Source organism: Protopterus annectens, chromosome 3.part1, assembly GCF_019279795.1.
Source record: "Protopterus annectens isolate FY-2018-M chromosome 3.part1, PAN1.0, whole genome shotgun sequence".
Classification (NCBI taxonomy): Eukaryota; Metazoa; Chordata; order Ceratodontiformes; family Protopteridae; genus Protopterus; species Protopterus annectens.
In genome coordinates this window covers 998,671,444-998,693,987 of record NC_056732.1, presented here as the reverse complement: position 1 = coordinate 998,693,987, position 22,544 = coordinate 998,671,444, and the positions used below count along the sequence as shown (strand labels likewise).

Sequence of the window (22,544 nt, the reverse complement as noted above, 5' to 3'; positions counted from 1 at the left end):
TAATCAGCTACATATGAGGCCAAGCACAGAGCATTTTATAGCCATGTTATTAATCATAATGGCAACGAAAAGACCTGCCATGCTGCACAGCACTATGGCATGGGAAGTACTGCACCTACAGAAATAGCACCCGTTCATCCAGATAGTGTCTCGGAGAAACTAAACCCACTCCCACCTCCCCCCAGCCCCAACAAGTACACTTAGTAATATATCCATGTACACTACAGGACCCCTGTACTAACGACTATGCAGGTACAAGCTGCACTCTCTAAAGCCATACATACAGCTTTCATGGGACCTGTCAGCATCCCAGGGTGTATCCTACACAAATGTAAGAACATTCAGCTATCCACATACACATCATGTTCAATCATAGCTCCATGTCAGGCTGTGTACATGCCGAATGGTGCACAGCAACAGTTATCACACCCCACAAAGGGGGTGACACCGCTGATAATGGGACATAGTGCACAACTACCCTGCTGAGTCTGGTCTGTATGGCCATGAACCATGGTCAACGTAATTGATGTACTCGGTACAGATGTAGATGACAGTAGTGTTGATTCACACTGCATATCATGGCCTTGCCAGGTTGTAGGACACCATCACCCATACTGTGTTCCAGCTTCACTCAGTAAACTAGGTGTATATTCCTATGTCACAGGAGTGGTTGGCAACTAGACTGCTGGCAGAACCCACACTACAGAAGGTGTCTGATGAATACACGCACATCAAACCAGTGCCAGCAACAGTAATACAGGGGTCATTCCTGGTACTCCCTCTCTTTGTTATCTATACCACATAGACTAACACAGAAGACATCAGCCTATTGATGTTTGCAAATGACTATGAACTAGGAGCAATAGTTGACTCATTGTGTGCCGCGTTCAACATACAGAAGGGCCTTAGTGTGTCAGATGTATGGTGTGTGATGTATGGCCACAATCTGACAGCTAAGTATTGCATTGTCATCCCCTGTGTTACAAACCCTGTACCCATTAATTACCACCTAGGCAGTGGTCAACATAATGGCAACTGTGTGTATGGGATGCAGCAGGACAGTACTTCCCTTTGATAGTTACATCACCACAAAAGACAGGTAGTCATATGTGGCACCCTTAATCATGACAGGGTGCCATCCAGGAATATAGAAATAACTGCTCAGCCATACTCAACACCCATGTGACCCATAATAGATCACATATTTCCTTTAAGGGTTATTGCCCATATGTAGATGGCCAACACTGCCCTTCACAATCCCTAGCTGCACTATGTAACATGCAGCCTACCCTGAATAAAGCCATGCCCAACCCAGAGGTGTTGGACACACTACACTTAACACATCCTGATCCCAAATAAACACATACATCATGGACATCCACTTTTCTAGTACAAGGATCACAACATGCCTGACAGATCCCTGTCCCAGACACTTAACATACTCTTGCCATACTATGCATCCCTGTCCAGTGAAGCTGCACATCGCCCCTCTCTGTGACATGGTGTGATGACTTCATGCCAAATATATCAGTAACCATGTGTATCAGTTCTGTGGCACTGCTTGAACTGGCCACTGAAACTTATCTGTCTGTTGCCTACAGCTAGGTAACCTGTCTGCCTAGGCTCATAAATGGCCCAGGGCATATAGCCTACTAGATCACTATGACCATACATGCTATAGTTGATATCCAACACTGCAAATACCATCAGGCTAGCTATTGTCCCATGTGTTACACATGTGCAACACAGGCAATACATGGCAGGATGCTACACAGCTGTACAGTGCCATGTAGATGTATATGGCAAAACACATACATGCTTGCAAGTCTGCAGGGTCACAGGTCATGTCCCTAATGGCTATGTATGACTATATATGTGGCATATACACAGCATTAAGGTCAATTGCATTAATGTGAACACATTCAGGTATGTGCTGATGGGTAAAGACACCACTACAGGCAAACAGACATGCCCACGTCAAGACAATATCCACATGGTGTATGAGCAATGTCATCACATGACACACACATATATGGTGATAACATCACATCACCAGTAGGTGTCAAATGTGTGTGACTTATACACGTCAGTGGTGTTAGTGTCATGTAGATTTACAAAGACCTATTTGTAATCTTAATAAATGTGATACACATGTATGTTCAGCTGTACTGCTGTACTTCTCTGTGAGTTACTGTGACCTGTCTCCATTGCTATGTCTTCCAGGTATGCCACGTAGCAGACTGCCACCGTACAGCCGCTTAGAGGATGAGGTCCTCATCCCATACCTCCTCGACAACTACACAATGCTTTTCAGCCATGTTCCACAGGATGCACAAAAGCGGGATGCCCTGTGGAAGGAACTCTGCAGGAGGGTAAATGAACAATGTTGGTGGACACAATTGCACCTATCAGCAGGTGCGCCAAAACTGCACTGACCTGATAAGACGGGCAAAACAGCGTGCTAATGCAATCGCCAGGAAACAAGGTGCAACAGGTGGGGGGCCACTCACCCAGCCCTCACTCACATGTATTGAGGAGCTACTGGCCAACCTTGGGACACCTGCAGACCTCCATCCGCAAGCTTTAGCTGGTATTGTGGAGGTGGGTGTCTCTCAACCACTGAGCCTGGAGTTGCCTGGTTAGTCACTACTGCACATAAAACACAACTATATATCACATAGTTACATGTGTTACTGTACAATATGTAATGTAACATCATATGCAAGACATGTATGCACACATGCCACATACTATTGTCTGCTACTCTATGTATGCACAGATGTGCATACTCCATAGTATAGTGTATTGTACTAGCTTATGTGCTAACATGGACATTGCAGCCTGTAGCTATCACACAGGTGTGGATAATGATCTTACTGCTGTGACACTCCTGGTTAGGTACCTCTGGAGTTTTGCAGTGACAGCTGCCTGTGTCAGGTGAGATTGTTATTATTTATCAGGCTTAATAATGCACAGAACATATTAATTGCATGCTATCTGCCATAACACACATACACATAATGTATGGTGGTCCTGTTACTGGACACTGGTCAGACCTGCAATGCATCACACTGTTTACCTATGTGAAACAATTGAAGACTATATGAATCACCTACACTAAACCTTCCAAACTGTCACTGCCAGATGTGTGGACAACAGTGAATACAATGGTGGTGGTGTGTTCCACTGTAGGGACAGGTACTACATATCAGCATTACACATGTTGGGAATATGAACAGTATAGTACATAGAGCATATGTGTGCACACACACTAAATGTGTTGGAGCTGGAGTATGCCCGGCCCACAGGATACACCCTTGTGGAGTATACCCTTGCTATGAATGTCACACAGTGTCATGTGCTATCAGACATGTCCATGACATGTAATGGGCTGACTGCAACACTGCTCAACTATCCTGCAAAATATGTCTCACATCCCATACATACCACCCTTTGTCTGCATAACCCTGTCCTCAGTGGAGCATATGACATCTATGGGTGTATGTCATATGGGATAACACTGACATGTGAAATAAGATGGCCATCACAACCATTGGACTGAACATGTATACACATGGCCATGGAAGATGGCCGGAGACATTAAGCAACACACACAGTAGAAGTGATGTACAAGTGTGTACACCCTGTTGTACATTGGCTCGACACAATACAACTATGGCCTTTGTGTAATGGTGATATTGCAGATGTGAAACACTAAACATCATACATGCCTGTGCACAGCTTGTGTAGGCATAACATGAAACCATCACATAACATGTCTTGAACATCTGGAGTGTGTCACGACATGGAAGCATTCACCTATACAGTATCCAAATACATACATGTGATGCACAACATACACATACATCCACATCAAGCCACAGATACAGTGCATTCACCTTGCTGGTGTCAAACATCACTGTCATGCCTGCTCCTCATGTGTGTGAGGTACACAGATGGCATGGTGGACATAGAGTACTTGTAAGTTAGCAATGTGTGGGCATAATTGCCAGGTATCAGTAATATGGTTGTAGATGTGCAGGGGAGTCATCTGTATACCCTTCTGTGACCTGTGTCACACATTCCACATTAGGGTTTATTGTGTATACATCTCAGTGACGTGGGTCACATTCCACATTAGATATGTATTGTATGTGAACATAGTCATGGCTATGAACTGTGTCAGTAGCTCACACTGTATAGAAATTGTGAAGCCACATGAAGCCCTGCAATGGCTATGCACATCAGCTCAATGTGCAGTATGTCCCTGCATATTTGTAGGGTGGACAGACAACATTGCATCAGTTGAATGCCCATTGGGACACCATTAGCATACTGTAGATTGGAAAGGACACCGTTGTGTTACACATGTATGCATGTTATTCAACATGTCAGCAGAAGACATGTCATACTACATGTGATTGGCAAGGTCATACGCCACACAGCAGACCGGTGTACTGTAAACCTGTGCTGGTCTGTGGGACCATTGCAAAGTAGGGACAGTCATTTCAAATACGTGTGTACAGCCACATGCGCAATGTCTACACTCAGCTCAGGGGTAGGCGGAATAATGTTGAACAGGCATACAATGCTTTGGGGGAGTTATGCAAGCTAGGGCTCAGGCAAACATAGTATGCAGTCGACATATTTTACTGCTTATGTCCTCACACATTGGGGCGGTGGCCAACACAAAGAATCAGTGGCAGATATACAAAGGTCAGCGATGATCTGTTAACATGTGGTGTATGTTGCACACACCATGGCAGTGCAGTGCAATGGTGCAAAGTGCATGCATTGTGTTGTAGGTATGGGGCATAGGCTACTAACACAAATGGTGCAATACAGGTATGTATGATAACCACCACTATAATTATGTCAGATGCATGCCGTCTGCTATAACACATGCATGCTGTTGTGTGCAACTCAGGGATGTATGATACTACCACTATAATTCCCTAAGTTGAAACTATAATTGTCTAAGCTGAATGCCATCTGCCATATCACTTGCATGTAGCATGTGTGTCTGTGTGTATGTGTGTGTCTGTGTGTGTGTGTGTGTGTGTGTGTGTGTGTGTGTGTGTGTGTGTCTGTGTGTGTCTCTGTCTGTCTGTCTGTGTGTCTCTGTCTGTCTGGGTCTGTGTGTGTGTCTGTCTGTGTGTGTCTCTGTCTGTCTGACTGTGTGTGTCTCTGTGTGTGTGTCTGTGTGTGTGTGTGTGTGTGTGTGTGTGTGTGTGTGTCTGTGTGTGTGTGTCTGTCTGTGTGTGTGTGTTTGTGTCTGTCGGTCTGTGTGTGTGTGTCTCTGTCTGTCTGTCTGTGTGTCTGGTATAACTTGTAATGTACAGTTCTTGTCTTCCCCTCACAGGTGTTGATGTAGGTGCATTTCCCTCCTGTGGTCCACCTGATATTAGTGTCCCCACAGACTCTAGCAGTGATGATGATAGTATGATTGAGGTACAGGCAGGTTTGTCAGGGGCTGAATCTGTGCCACTGGTTGCCATTCCACCTAGATCCCCCTCATCCTCGCACAGTTCTGCTGCCTGCACATACCCCTTCACCACCGGCCATAGATGAAGGACAGTTGGCGGGTGGTAGCATGGAACAGGGAAGTGTGGTGACTATGGAAGGTGCGCCTGCACACCATGATCCCAGTCAACAGACTGGTGATGTCCCACAAAGGCATGTGCCCAGCGCTGCTCTTAGGAGGACCACTGGCCAACATGCCCCTGTGAGACCAACCACATCAGCTAGAGTCACCAGACGCATGTTTTCGGCTGTAATGGAGGCACAGACACGTGCTGAATGGCACAACAGAGAAGGTCTGAGGCTTCAGAGGGCTGCTGTCTTTTCATTAACTGACAACATCCAGGCACTTGCAAATTCTCGCCATCATCTTGCAGATGTTTTGGATAGACGATTGGATGACATGGTGGGAGTCATTGACCGTGGCATGTCAATCCTCGAGCGTGGAATGTCTCTGCTGGAATATCTGGTGGGAGTGAGGCATCAGGCATGTGGACGTAGGTCAGCTACATCACCTGTTGAACGTCTACGTGAACATGCTACTCCACATGCCTGCTCCCATATTGGCATTAGCAGCAGCAGTGTAGCTGGTGCTGTGCAGTCCACACCAGGACACAGCAGGCCACGTGCACATGGTCCTGGATGGTCCCAACAGGGACACGATTCCAGTGGACATGTGTCATCAGACGGTACCCAATCTGGACCTCTGCCTGGTAGTGCCCGTGCAACCCCTGGCAGGTGCAGGTCACGTGGCCATGACTGGACACCATGAACTGTGAAACCTGCCTTGTACAGTCTGCAGCTGTCAGTATTACCCCTGTGTAGGCCAGCCACATGCCAGACCTGTGTGCATGCATACACATACACTGGAAACAAATGTAAGGCACCTCAACACACACACGCATAACACTCACACAGACCCAATGATATCACATGCCCTAACACACACACATGATGTCATCCAATGGCACAGCCTAGGCCTCTGGCAAACATTATCACCCCATGCATATGATGATGCCTCTGCTGCATCCCTCTCATCCACACCATCGGTGCAGGGACATGTTCATGTGGTCTGATGCACAGGGTGAACATGCTAGGTAGACAATTGTAGATTAATATTGTTGAGTGGTGTTGACAGGCAGCAGAAATACCATGTATTGCAGTTTTAGAATGCATTTTGTACATTTGACAGTATATATCATGTCTAACAACATAACAGCATGTTGATCTTGACATTCTGCCTTCCTTTTTCCGGTGTAGTTGCATGTGCAGGGGGATGTTGGTGTTTGCGGGAGTCCCATATGTACATGTTGACTACCCACAGGTCAGTATGACAATACCTGCATGCACTTGTAGCTTCCACATCACAGTTATATTCTCCCATGTTTCAGTTATGTTTACTGTTCTAATGATTCAAGAGCATGATAGCTGTGTAGTAAGCTACTGTGTTCAGACCCATCACATTCATAGTGGGTGACATCACAGGTATAGTTACCTGGAGCACAGAGTGGATAAAAGAGTGGTATGCTGGATGACAAGGGTAAAGGCCAGTGGAAATAGTGGCTTCTCATTGGGAAGCAGTAATACCCACTGCCATGACAGCATGCAAACACAGACACACCCACACACTCAGGGATTCACAGACACAGTGACACACACTCTGACACACACACACACACACACACACACACACACACACACACACACACACACACAGTTGCCAGTGTTCGGATGAGAACCCCTGTCTATGTGCATATCATCATTATAGTACTACGCAATTACAGGACGTGCCACAGAGATTACACATGTACAAGTAGTTGTAATGGCCTACGATTGAGGGCATCAACAAGGATACTACAATGCAGTGAGTGTATATGGGGGGGGTCCATCAGTAGGCTATGTAACAACTGGTCACACCCCAGGGTGTACATGTTAACAGGTGGTTAGTATGCCCTTCTACGATTGATGATATCAACAGGGATGCTAGATTGCTTTGAGTGGATGGGGGGAAGGGGCTTTAACATTTCACTATGGTAAAATACAGCCTCATTCCAGGAAACGGACAGCCATACACATGGACAGCCATACACACACACACACACACACACACACACACACACACACACACACTGGCATTCACAAAGATATACACCTATGTCACACACATACAGGCACTTTACATGTGTGAGGTTTAACCACCTGCTTATGCCTTTCTTTCTACACTTCACTCTGTACTGGTGTCAACAACAGTGTTCAGGAGAGTGATAACATGTGGTATGTATTCCCAACCATACGTGACATATATGGACACACACCCACACGTGCCAGTACTGTGAATCAAACACCTGCTTATCTCATGATAGGTACTACAGAAGTACAGCACTATCGCATACAGTACAATGCCAATGCTTACTGACTCTTTCCTTTGACAACTGTGCTGATGGACAATATATGCACAGGGGTGGTAGTACTGTTACAGGTATCATGAGGTTTGCCTTCAGTGTCACCCTTACAGCATTCTACATTGTCTGTCTTCCACTTCAATTAACAAAACCTGACCTTAGCAGGTACGCAGGTTATTGTAGGACTGGTTGTAACACACCAGTGAGCTGTCCTCAGTAATCATTCATCTGCAAAGAAGCCCCACCACTTACTAGCCATGTCCAGACATCTGTCCATACCTCATGTACGGCTTACTGTACTTAGAGCATATCACCATATACAGTTGGCAATGTTAAGGCTGTATTGCAACAGCATGATGTACTGGCAACAGTCACCTTCAGACATCAGACACTGCACACACATGGAATCTACACAAACAGCAATACATGTACACATATGTGGTCTACATCAGTACGTGCACTAGCAGGTCAAGAGGATACATTCCACACCTTCCCCATGTCATATGTGAAACATAGCCGAGCATTACACCATAATGGATGTTGTATTCATGTACTGGTAGGACACCACCACTTTTACTGAGTAGCCAAGTGTACTTATATTACAACAGCACATAGCGTGACACACACACACATCATTATTCCATGTCATGCTCCTACTAACTGTTACTTGACAGTGCCTTGGTGAAGCCAGGGCACTGTAATGGTCAACAATGAGCACATATTTGCCACACACACCTCATGTGTACTGGATGAGTGCCAGCAATGTGCTCTGTTAGAGCTAGGCAGTACACTCATTCAAGCATGTGCGAGGTCTGTGGCTTGTAAACATCTCACCCCAGCATGTACTGGCTATTGTTGTACTAAGGCTAATGTCCAGACAGTACACAGCATACATTGCTTGCAAATGCTGACATGGGATATATGTAGGAGCTGTGGCCACACATGGCTGTACATGTCATGAACATATCACTTGTGACTACTCAGGAACATACGGAGCAGAGATGGATTTCCCTGAGTCTGTCAATACAGGCCTTGTGTAGGTCCTATGGTCCTGTTATTTGGGTATGTTTGTAGGCATTGCATTAGTTGGACATGTCTAAAGACATACATGCCACATGGGGTGTTGTATGATATGATAGGTGTTATGGGTGACCAGTAGAGAGGGGATATTACCTCTGTCAACATAGATATCGAACCTTATATACTATTTGCATGCTATCTGCCATATGCATGTGTGTAATGACTGTAGCCAACTGTATGTAGAAAGGTAAACGAAAGCTATGGTAATGTAATTTATGTTGTATGAGTGCGGGATGTACATATCCAGGGCAGGTACGGTTAGGTCATATCCAACCATGAGGGTGTTGTTTACTGGTGTACAGCAACAGTCGACCTTGTTAATGCTGATAACATCCGAGGGACCCTGGTATGTGTACAACTGAGCTGGTTACAAACAGTGGTATTATTGCATTGCATAACACATTATGCAGCTGTGTCTGTACATGGTTACTTTGCACAGTTGATGTAGGCCTAGGTACAGTCCACCAATCAAGGGTTATCTGGTGGTCTACCATACTATGTCATACCACATATGGATGTGTGTTGGTAGTCTGGGAACAAGCTGGTGGATATATATGAGGATACAACCTAGAACCCAGCATTTGCCACTGTCACCTGTACCTGACTCATCTGTGATGCATTATGTCAGAGTAGTGGTCTTTACATGTGAGTAGCCTTTATGAATATGTGTACACCACCACCTGGAATGGTCCATACCACTGTTATGGCCCACATGTCTGGATCGGAGTTATGTGGTGGTAGTGCAATTGTGCACTACAGAGCCTTCAGCGAGGTGTTCTTCACTGCACAGATGACAGTATTCCCCACTGTACGTTCTGCATTGAGCAAATGGATTACTAAAGCCCCACATCTAGCAAGGGTTAGCATAAGCATCCAATGCAATTGTCATGTAGGTGTTAGGGTGTTTCTTCTGTGTGTAGGACATTTGCCTTGGAATGCGGCTATATGGGTAAATGCGACCTAGGTATTATCCACACACACGTGTAACATGGATGCATGTGCTCTGTGTTGAAGGCTTGTCATTCGGTCATGACAGCCCAGAATGACAGACACTGGACAACCTCATAATAACAGCAGGATATTAGCTCATTGTTTTGGTTTAGCAGTTGCCACCTGTACCATGACATCACTGCGTGTGGCATTAATGTGCTTGGTAGAAAATGCCCCATGTAAGATGACGGACACTGGCAGAACTTGTATATATGACCATTGTGAGATATACTTAGGGTAGCAGTCCTGCTAATAATGACAACTACTAACACAGCCGGGAGAGGTCATCTTGACACCTGCACCTCAGTAATGTTACACAAGGCAGGTCATACATTATGCTTGCACATGCCACTGTTCCACGTATAATGCCTCTGTCCACAACCTGCTATCAATGTATGCCTTTCAGTTCAGTAAGGTGTGTGACACATGCTGTAGGTAGCATCCACCTGTGTGACCCAGGTAACCTATTGTCTGTCACGTCCACACATGCATGAATGTGTATGCGTAACATGTATATGTCAGTACTTCATGTACATGTATGCATGTGTATCACACAGCACAGACACAGATATATCATTTACAGGCCACATACAGGTATCAGGTAGTAAACCAGTATGATGTGCATATATACTGACAGGTAAGATGTACCTAGATGTAAACCTGTGTGTTTATAATAGGAGTCCATTACAATGTGTTCTGTACATGCACACTGTGGCCTTCAATGGTTAGAATCAGAGTGCATCCCAAACAACCTTGCGCTACTAAGTGTATAAGTGTACCCCCTTGTGTAATTTGAGTCAGTGTTTCAAACAAGCCCTTTGTTACTAAGTGTATGAGCATGCCCAGTATAACCTTGTGTAGTTGCAGTCATAGTGCATCCCAAATGGCCCTGTGCTACTAAGTGTATGAGCATGCCCACTGTAACCCTGTATAGCAATAGTAGTTGTCCATTCTGCAGATGGCCATACTCCAGTTCAGGTTCCTGTTGTGCTACAACTATACCTCTCAGGCCTACCTGCGGATGATGTGTCATATTTGTGCATACAGGTTGTAATGGACACCTACTTTAAACACACAGGTCTACAGCTATGTACTTCGTGACTGTCAGTCTCCCTGTTGTTGTCCTCAATTGTAGAAGGGCAGTCTGACTGCCATGGAATGTGTAATCTCTGTGGCGCGTCCCGTAACTGCGTAGTACTGTAATAGTGATTTTTAGATAGGCAGGAGTTCTGATCCCACCACTGGCAACTGTGTGCGTGTGTTTGTGTGTGTGACAGCAAATTCCTGAGTGTGTGTCAGCAAATGGCTGAGTGTGGTTGTGTACGTGTATTTGTGTCTGCATCCTGTCATGGCAGTGGGTTTTGCTGCATTCCAAAGAGATACCTCCTTTTGCACTGGCCTTTATCCTTGTCAACCGCTAAACCTCTCTCTTCCCCCCTCCCCACTGCATCGGTTCTGTGATGTCACCCAGCTCAGAAGTGTATTCAGTAAGTGTAATTGTATGTGTTCTGTGGCACATACCCCAACTGCATACCACTGTACTAGTTACCTTTACATAGGCAAGACATGTATGCACAATACTGGCAAGTGTGTGCGTGTTTGTGTGTGTGACTACCCTGTAGCTAGGCATACACATGTGTAATGTCTTTTAGCACACCATGGTAGCCATTTGTGGTGACCGGTGTCTACAAAGTATTACATCGTTAAGAATGGTAAAGAATACACAGTCAAGCACGACTACAGTTGGGTATGTTATTTTCCTGTGCCACTGTCGAGCAGTGATACAGAAGTGGTCACTGGGGTGTAGGCCCATCATTTCCCCACCCTAACTCCACAATCCCCAGGGTAGCTTACATTAGCCATCATTCCCCACCCCAAACTCCACATACACAACAACCATCCTTTCTCTGGTGAACTACTTATGATTTAAATGTTATAACACAAGAGATGCCTCTGTTTTGTGTACACATCAGTTCCTTTGGAACCCTTTTGTGTCACAAAGGGCGTTCAGACGTGTATGTGTATGTATATATATATATATATATATATATATATATATATATATATATATGACAGTTGTACAGATGTAGACTTGTCTTTGTTGTTTCATAGAGTACAGTACATTCAAGGGTACTGTACATATGTACACAAAGGGACTGTCCCATTTCTTTTCAGTACTGTGGAATACCTGCAGTAGGATGTGCATTATAGACTCCACGCAACATGTGTACAACCCAGATGGCTTAGTGGTACGTCCAGTGACCTCAGTGTACATGGTCCAGTGTTCAAGACCTGTAAGCCTTGTTGATACTGTCAGTTAGGACTGCATAAGACACTTTTAAGCAGTTGTAAGCAGGTGCAAATGTGTTTTCATGACATTATGCAGTGGGTACACGCAGGTAACAGACATGTACAACCTGCAGTACACTTGGAAAGCCCTTCTTTGGCAATCATGCTGATGTTACCCACCTACAAATACACCTCTGGGACTGCTGTAACCCAGTAATCTTCACGACGTGTGCTATAACTGTGTAATGCTGTAGTGTGTTAAATTAGTTTGGTAGGTGTTTTAATCCCAGACAGGTCATCTGTGTGTGTGAGTCTGTCTGCCTGCCTGCCTGTGAAAGAAACAATGCTTTTAGAGTATGCACACTGTTTACAACCCACATGACCACCTTTGGCAATCCTGCTGATGTCACCCACCTAGAAATACACCTCTAGGACTGCTATAACCTAGTATACTCCATTGCGTGCTGTAAATGCATATTACTGTAGTGTGATAAACTAGTTAGGTAGGGGTTCCATTCCAAGAGAGACCAACTGTGTGTGTGTGTCTCTGTTTGCCTGAGACAAAAACAATGCTTTTTAGAGTATGCACACTCTTTACAATTCACATGACCACCTTTGGCAATCCTGCTGATGTCACCCACCTAAGAATGCACCTCTAGGACTGCTATAACCCAGTATTCTCCATAGTGCATGCTGTAACTGTGTATTGTTGTAGTGTAATAAACTAGTTAGGTAGGGGTTCCATTCCAAGGGAGGCCATCTGTGTGTGTGTGTCTCTATCTGCCTGAGACAAGAACAATGCTTTTTAGAGTATGCACACTCTTTACAATTCACATGACCACCTTTGGCAATCCTGCTGATGTCACCCACCTAGGAATACACCTCTAGGACTTGTTGTAACTTGTATTCTCCATAGCACGTGCTGTAACTGCGTACTTCTGTAGTGTGATAAATTAGTTAGGCAGGGGATCAATTCCACAAGAGACCAACTGTGTGTGTCTCTGTCTGCCTGAAACAAGCACAATGCTTTTTAGAGTATGCACACTCTTTAAAATTCACATAACCACCTTTGGCAATCCTGCTGATGTCACCCACCTAGGAATACACCTCTAGGATGCCGAAACCCAGTATTCTCCGTAGCACCTGCTGTAACTGCATATTGCTGTAGTGTGATAAACTATTTAGGTAGGGGTTCTATTCCAAGAGAGACCAACTGTGTGTGTATGTGTCTCTGTCTGCCTGACAAGAACAATGCTTTTTAGAGTATGCACACTCTTTACAATTCACATGACTACCTTTGGCATTCCTGCTGATGTCATCCACCTAGGAATACACCTCTAGGACTGCTGTAACCCAGTATTCTCCGTAGCGCGTGCTGTAACTGTGTAATGCTATAGTGTGATACACTAGTTATGTAGGGGTTATATTCCAAGATATGGCAGGTGTGTGTGTGTGTGTGTGTGTGTGTGTGTGTGTGTGTGTGTGTGTGTGTGTGTGTGTGTGTGTGTGTGTTTGACTGTCTGAACCTGTGTGGAGGTGGCTGTGAGTGTCTAACCACTCGACATGTTGGGGAGCAGATTTTGTAGTTTTCCTATATGGTGTCCATCTTATATGTCACAATGTCCACCTCACGAGGAGTACAGATGTCAGTCAGCCAAGGGACTGTGTTTAAGCCATACCCCTACATCTGGCAAAAGGCCTGGTGAACAAAGTATGCAACCCTACTATTACCCAGAATACGTCCTGATCCCATGTGTCATACACAAACACACTTGCCTAGAATATCCCGCTATGTTGCTAGTACCCTGCACGTTGATGACAGATAGTAGGTATGGTGTGATTGCAGTGGGCTGCAGAGGGCATGGCACCCTGTACAGCAGTACAATAGGCACATAATTGCCGACAATGTGCCTTCACTATGTTCCCGACTGGATGCCTGCAACATATGTGGTGCCATCAAATGTGATCCACAGAGGCCATACAATGCCTTACACATGTGCCCTGTATGGACCAATGCCACTGACACCAGGGAATACCTGTATCATGCTATCAATGCAGGTGCAGGGTCAACCTGCTGACTATAAGCAGGTTCTGCCACACAAGGCCAGTATTGGCATATCGGAGGATAACAGTCTGTGTACACAACATGTGCCAACAAAACCAGGTACACCTGTACATGTCACTGTACATTATTGTGAGACATGCACATCCCAGGCAATGTCCATGTCAAGGACTATCAAACACAGACATGGTATGCATTGCAAAGCTATGGCCATACACAATGGTAACCAGGATGTCAGGACAGATCATACACTACCCATCTGTGTGGGACATTGCAGACACTACACCCCTGTGCCACACTGCACACCATTGTCGGGTGGCATGATGCCAAGGATTACCCCTCACCCAGCCTTGTACAGCCATCTTGCACAGCCAGCCAATTCACACCCATGAAGCAATGCACGCATGCATGTCAGTACTGGCAACCTGTGTCTGTGTGTGGGGTATGATGCTCCCAACCACAGTCACTCCCAGTATAACTCCCATTGGCATACCGACAGATGTCAAATACGTTCATATCCCCTAGCCCATAGAACCTCCGGATATCCCCTGTTGTGCATGTAGTACCTGTGTATTACTGCAGTGTGGCAAACTAAGTAGTTTGGGAGTGTATTTGTGGGCCTGGCAAAGAGTGTCAATGTGAGTCTATTAGAGAGTGTGGTTGTGTTGATAATGACATCCGTTCATGTGGATAGCCATGTGTGCTAGACCTAATGTATGTCTACTATATCTCTGTCACTTACCAGTACACATATATTTTCTTACAGCACACCAACATGTCAGCTTTGTGGCACATGGAGTAACTGCATGCACTTGTAATAGTAATGACTAGTCAGTCAGGGGTTTGAACACCTGTACTGGTAGGTGTGTGACAGACGATGCTTAGGTTTTAGTCTCCAAGCCCTTCTCTGATGTACTTTGCTTCTGTCTGTCCCTCCCACACACTCTCTGGTGGATGTGGAGGTGTACACCTGCTCAGCAGCAGCTTGTGCATTGTAAGTGATGGTCATGATCAGGTAATGGCCTCTGCACCTATTGCAGTCCTCCTCTAGCTGATTGCATGTGGAATGGCTGTGATGATGTTCCCTTAGCCATTCACATGAAAAACACAGTACAATATCTAGGAACATCATGTTGGTGTTTGCCCATGACAGTCGCTGTGAATGGTACCTGGATCTGGTGTTTGGTAAACTGCATCACAGATTATATCTGGATGTTCCTCAAACAACATACACAGTGGGAAATAGCCTAAAGACAGGAGGGTGATGTGCCAGACATGACTACAGCATGTAAGTGTAGCTATGCTTCATTGAGACTACTGCCTGTTTAACGTGTGTGATAATGGCTATTCTGCATGTTTTAAAACTGACAAGACAGTGCTCTGTTTGTGAGGGACACCCATCTGTAGGGACATCTGTGGTCTGGGCAGTGTGTGGAACCATCTGTTTCCTGTGTTACTCACTGAACACACATCTGTGAACAGCAGGAGCATAGTGTGAGGATTGCAGGCAGTACATGGTGATATTGATGAGTTACTACCATCGCATCCCTGACTGGACATATGTTACATGCAACAGTGGTATGACAGACAGTGTCTGGGGTTCTCAGTGACATGCCAATAATGGGCCACTGTTCATAGCTGCAGTCACAAGTCTTCTACACTTTGTACAGATGTCATGCAGTATATATCTATGTGTTGTGCTCCCTCTGCAAATGTATACCATCTGTTGTTTTGGGTTGATGGTCATATCTATGCATGCTGTTGTAAGTAATCCTGAATACTGTTGACTATTGCTAAGCCATATCTGTGTTTAAACTGCAACATCATAGGCTATATGGGTTTGGAGGTCCCAGCAGAACCTCCTGTCCCATTTCAGCTGGCTATGGCACCAGGCACCAGCACATATGAGCCCCAGCCTTGGACCTCCACCTCTGTTGGCTCTGCACCACCTTCTGGTGGTATCGCCACTGAGGATGGGGCTTGGCCCCCCGGGAGCATGTCCAGACAGGAACATGCCCACTGTCGTACTGTCCCGGATGTGGTGCACAGGGGGCTCAATAAGAGGTTTCGAGGCCAGACACGCCAACTCAAGGGCAGAGTGTCACATTTGCAGGGTGAGGCTGCCCCTCCTAGGCAGCCCCCAGCACTGCCACCTTTGCAGCTGTTTTGTTGCAGTGGTGGCTGCCCATGGCTGGGGACCTCCATCTCACTGTTTCCATCTGGGGGCTCATGGGCTTGTCAATGCTGAACACCCCTCTCCGTCCAAGGTGTATCCCCCCACATGTGTCATATACTGACCCTGTATGCTGTCTTGTCTGTCATCCTACCCTACCTGTCCTCCACGAGCATACCTACTCTCCTTCCCCCACATCCCACTCTCACCCTACGGAAACAAAAGGCCATTCGGTTCCTAGAACAACATTTGCCCCATACATAGCTGTCCATTTCACACACATGTCCACTGGATACATGTAACCCTTTTAATATGCATCACAATCAACTCCAGTTGTCCTGACCCCTGTCTCTCAGGCGCACAATCCTAGTATGCACATGACTCCTAAATGTTCCAGGTACACATGATGCAGACGACCCCATTGTACACACAACACTACTTTTCCCTCTATGGTTACCCCATTTACCTTTATCATGATGATGATGTCGCACACAGCACTTTGCAAGTGTACCGTTCTCACATAAATATCGGACAGGAACTGTTGTGTTAATGTAAATAACATTCACAGAGTGATGTATATGGCCAATGTACAAATGTTTGCGTGTATGAATGACACTTGTCTGTCTGAGGGAGTCTTGATATTACATAGGACAACACCACTACATAATACAGGCATTGCTGGTGTTTCCCTTTTCATTCCTTTGTAATGCTTTGTTGTCACATGGGATGTTCCTGATATATCTATATATATGTATGTATCTATATGCTGGACATAAACACTCACACATACATCTACATGATGGAATACATTTCCTATACTGTTGAATGACTGCGCTGGATGATATGTTTGTGATAAGGTCCGATGTCTGTATATCTGCCATGGCTTAGTGGTAAATCACAATAGCTGTGTCTGCAGGGTGTTGAGCCTTGCGGAGGCCGTTTATTTTGTTGCTGGGCAGAACAAGGCCATTGGATACAGTGTGATTAAGCACATTTATGCAGTTCTGAGCGGGTGTGCATGGGTTTGTGCGGTGCTAAGCAATGCTAACCTCTGGTTACAGTTTCTTACACTCAGCCTCTACATTGCTTTACCAGTGTAATACTCGCGTACTGGCGGCCAAACAGGCTTACACCCGCTTGCTCCCGCACTTGCAAATGCACTGCATTTGGTGTTTGCATCTGACACTCACATCCCTGCGTTGGAGTGAGGACTATGATATTATCTTGTGATGCCTATTACATCAGATTACAGGCCTACAGTATCAGGAATGGCTGCCCATTAGACGACAGCATGCCATTCGACTGTACAGAATCCACTGCCTGTCCAGAGTTTGATTCATATTATTGGTGTGTTCCTCTTACAATCTGCACCCATCTGGCTAATACATGGGAACTGACACTCTTCAATACAAACAAGTAATTGGGTTTTGGAACCCACATCCTTCAGCCGAGTCATGCTACTGCATACCCTAATATTCTATCATCTTTCTAAGGCTGTCAGTGGAATATGTGCTTTCTGTCCTTATCAGACCTCTCATACGATTGGGGAAAAATACAAACTGAATCAGGGACATGGCATAACAACATCAGGGACACATTTAAATTATTGGTGTTATTAACCTGACACATTGACAGACTCAGAGCATATGAATTCATACACATTTTCTGAGGTAAATGATGTTTATAACTCTTAATTGTTGTTGTTATTCATGACGTGTAATTCACCACCTTTCCTCCAAATGTCACTAGTTTTACGGGTGATTAAGTGGGACAGAGTTAGAAACTGAGTCAAAATCAGGGATGTCCATGGAAATCGGGGACAGTTCAGAGATATGGTCCCTATTTGTTCCCCCAATGGTTTATGTCCTGTCCAGTGGATGTGCTCTTAGGGGTTGAGAGGTATGGGCGTCAGCTATGCCCATTTCGGAATATTACTTACATCTCTGGGGTGGTCCTAATATGACTGCACCAGCCAACACCTGCACGCCTAGGCCCATAATTGCATACCCATAGTTCCACCACCTGCCACTCCTCTACAGCACTCATCCTTACTGTGGGTGCAGGTGGGGTATAAACACACCACTGCACACTGCCCACTCTTCCCATGTTGGGACACATGTCCTACGTTGTGTCGACCCATGGGTTATCAGGCTTGCACAACCTACTGATGCGTGTACATCTACAGCCTGGTTTGACAAGTCATTACTGGGACTGCCTCCGATCATTAATTTTTGGTGTCCCACAAGGGACATCTATGTCTGTGTTTCAAGATTAGACCTGGCAGGTCTCTCTCACTGGTAGTATCCTGCCGGTGGTCTGGGAAGCAGTGGTGTGTTTACTTTTATCACGTGTCTGTATGACTCACCGTCCTAGCTGGGTGGGTTGATGCTACGTGTTACACGTTTGTTTATTGGACCCCTCTCCCCCATATGCACAGCCTGTGAACATATGTTACTCGTAACTGCTGTATCATATCCTAGCTATATACATGTGTATATTTACAGTCACATATATATATATCTAGGTGGTGCTGCAGTAGCATTGTCGCCTCACAGTAAGACGTTGTCCTGTTCGATTCTCAGCTAGAGCGTCTTCTGTGTGGAGACATGCGTGAATGGGCTTACCTTCATTGAAGGTTGTGCGTCAGGGCTGGCAACTTGGCATGTAAAAATCTACTGCCAATCATTAGCGGACTGGAGTTACACTGTAGCGACCCCTAACCAGGAAAAGCCGAAAGACACAACATATAGATATATCTGTATATGTATGCATACATGTATATTTATATTTTGATATATATATATATATATATATATATATATATATCACAACATATGGGTCTATGGGTGTCTGCATATGTATATATTTATATGTGGGTATGAATCTGTATTCTGTCTCTGTATGTATACATTTGTACTATGGAGAGGGAGAGGCTTATCTCTATGTCGCTATGGGTAGATATAGAAACACATACCTCTACATATATATGTCTACATCTGGTTATTTCGTTCCTTGCCATATAGATTACACTTTGCTGCAGTGGGACTCGTAGTGGGTCTGGCTGCTCATTGGGCAATGCCTCTGCCCAATGAACACATTCCCTTACATCCCTAAGGCTGTCCATATAGGCCCACATCAGCCAACACCTGTACACCTAGACCCATAAGTAGCTACCCATAGTTCCTCCACCCGCATCTCCTCAACAGCACCCATCCTTACTCTGAGTCCTGGTCTATTCTGGACACACCACTACACGCTGCCCACTCTCCACTTCACGGGACCCATTTCATACAGTTGTCTCAGCCCATGGGTCATCAAGGTTTCCCACTCTTGCATTCCAAGTATGTATACACCCCAGCCAGAATGTTCGGTCTATCACCTTCTTTTGGTCTTGGAAATTTTTGGGGTGTCCCGCAAGGGACGCTCCTGTCTGTGTTCCAAGATTAGAATTCACGGGTGCACTGTGTACCCCCCCCAGTTGTATCCTGCCTGTGGTTTCGGGAGCAGTGGACTCTTTACATTGTTTGTGTGTATGTTTTCTGTGACTGGCTGGGGGGGTGGAAGGTCATGCTATGTGTTTCATGTTTCTTGCTTGGGCTCCTCACTTCCATTGGCATAGCCTGTGAACATGTGTCATTCTTGTGTGCTGTTTCCTATCATAGCTGTATATCTGTGTATATCTATGCACTCACACACACACACACACACACACACACACACATATATATATATATATGTATACATGTATATAGGTATATGTATATATATATATATATATATATATATATATATATATATATATATGTATGTATATGTATATATGTATATGTATATATGTATATATATATATATATATATATATATATATATATATATATGTATATGTCTGTAACCATATATATATCTATACATCCCTCCAACCCCCATGGCTGCAGGACTTACTATGCTTAAACTTAGCTATTGTGTTTGGATGAGGTGCTGCAGCTCGACTTTCAACGCACAGCTGCCACACCTTGGCCAAACATATATCTGAATTCAAGCACGAACAACCAGCCATGTTAGACACAATATGCCCGATTCCTTTGCTTTGAGATAATGGTCTTTGAGCACCTGGGACTCATTGATAGCTCTACATGAGTGCAATGTTAAATGGGAGACATGCAAGCCAACATTATGTAACAAAATATCTAGCATAAATAAATAAAACAGAGAAAAAATACATGATTCTACATGGTAGAGATGGCAGCAATTCCCAGTGATAATCATACTTCTAGCACCAAAGTGTAAAACAAAATAAACAAACAAAGCACTTTCAGTATCTAAAAGAATGAATAATTGGCTGTAGTAAACTATAAATAATACATACCTGAGCCTAAGTACTGCTTTAAGCTTCATCAAAAACATATTATTTAAATAGTTCCTTCTAATCTGTTACTGCTGCCATAAATTATTATTTCGCTGTCTGGATGCATTTTCTTTTGATATGTATCTGACCTATTACTACTGCTTCCTTGATGCAGAAAGCATTAATGTGAGTCAAGCATGATCTAAGCTTCGAATATTTTTTATCTGAATGTTGTGTGAAGATGCCAAAGGAAAACTGCAGAATTAGCATAAATGGAATTAAATGCTTCTTAGGGGGCTATTGATGGTTTAATGTATCATATGATTTGAGATGCACTGTAATCAGAAATGACTGACCACGCAGGCAGATTTCAAATAAGTTATACAGAAAAGCCTTAAAGAAAGCCCAAACACCTTTGGCAAAGAAATTAACTTTTCATACATTGCTGTGTGTCAGTAATTACATACTACAGCCAAAGACCTCTAAATTTATGTGCCATCTTCCTTAGTCAATCCCTACTGTGCTGTCCCAGAATAACTTATTAAGGTAACATATCCCATGAATGTATTTTTGTTTTTACAGATTAGAATGGTTTGAAGATTAACTATATTCTGCTTCTTCCATGTTCAAGCACTTTATAATGCTAGTCTTTGGATTCCATTAACTAATATCTTTTTTTATTTTAAATTCTGCTTATATACCATACATTTTTGATTAATACACTGGATGTTGTATTAAAAATAATGCACACATTCAGTAATTTAATATCAAAACAGACAAAAAAGTGTTTGTCCCCACACTTCCATGTGGATTGCAATCCCTCACTTCCCCTAAGTTTCTATGTACCAACCACATGGTTGCACAATGTTTCCACAACTAAATGCAGAATGTCTAAATTCTGATGATCCATAATGCCAAAACTAATGCCTGAAACACACATGGATGAAAAAAAAAATTGTAAGCATTTTTGTAAGGAGGCAAGTGCCCTGCACACCCCCACCCCAAACATATATAAACCAACTGTGTATATGCACAAGAGAAAGACAAAGGATTCACTGGCAATTCACACACACCATCTTCGCCAGCAGTGATTTTGTGTGACAAGCAGCCATCCTCAGTGTCTTGTGTCACATGCTTGTGGAAGGATAACTCAGTGATGTAGAGAGATGCCTTACGTAAAAAAAGTAATAATAACTAACACCAAACACCAAGAGCTCACATTACTCTTGCACAAACAGCACAATCACTGTTAGCACTGGGACTACATTCATTTCTCATTAACTGCAGTCAACAAAATATGATGAAAAGCCACTCACTGAAGCTCCACTCAAGAGTAGGATAGTTCTTGCACTATCTAACCTGTTTTAAAATAAATCCAAGCCAGACTCAAAAGCCGTAAGGCAGACATTGCAGCAAGCAACCCTAGAAATATCCTTGTTAACTAGGTACTATATTATGCATAAGACATATAACTCATTTTACTTTTTAAGGAGTTTGTGACACTGTTATTTATGGTTGTCTGGTACCATAAGTTAGGGGCATGTCAACTATTTGAAAAAGGGTCAACGGTAATGATATCATGAACATTGTTCACATTGGAATAACAATTTAAGAAGGTCCTTCTTGGGTATGCAACCAGATATAGATTACCAAATATCCTAACCAGCATGGAGAAAATGCTGT

The 22,544-nt window shown here is 44.2% G+C and overlaps 1 protein-coding gene across 1 annotated transcript in view; it reads left to right on the top strand.

Annotated features, from left to right (window-relative positions):
- Positions 1 to 22,544, top strand: part of CCHR3.PART1H8orf34 (chromosome chr3.part1 C8orf34 homolog) — a 3,081,413-nt gene that overhangs the window by 647,117 nt on the left and 2,411,752 nt on the right. The gene's annotated exons all lie outside the window — the stretch shown is intronic.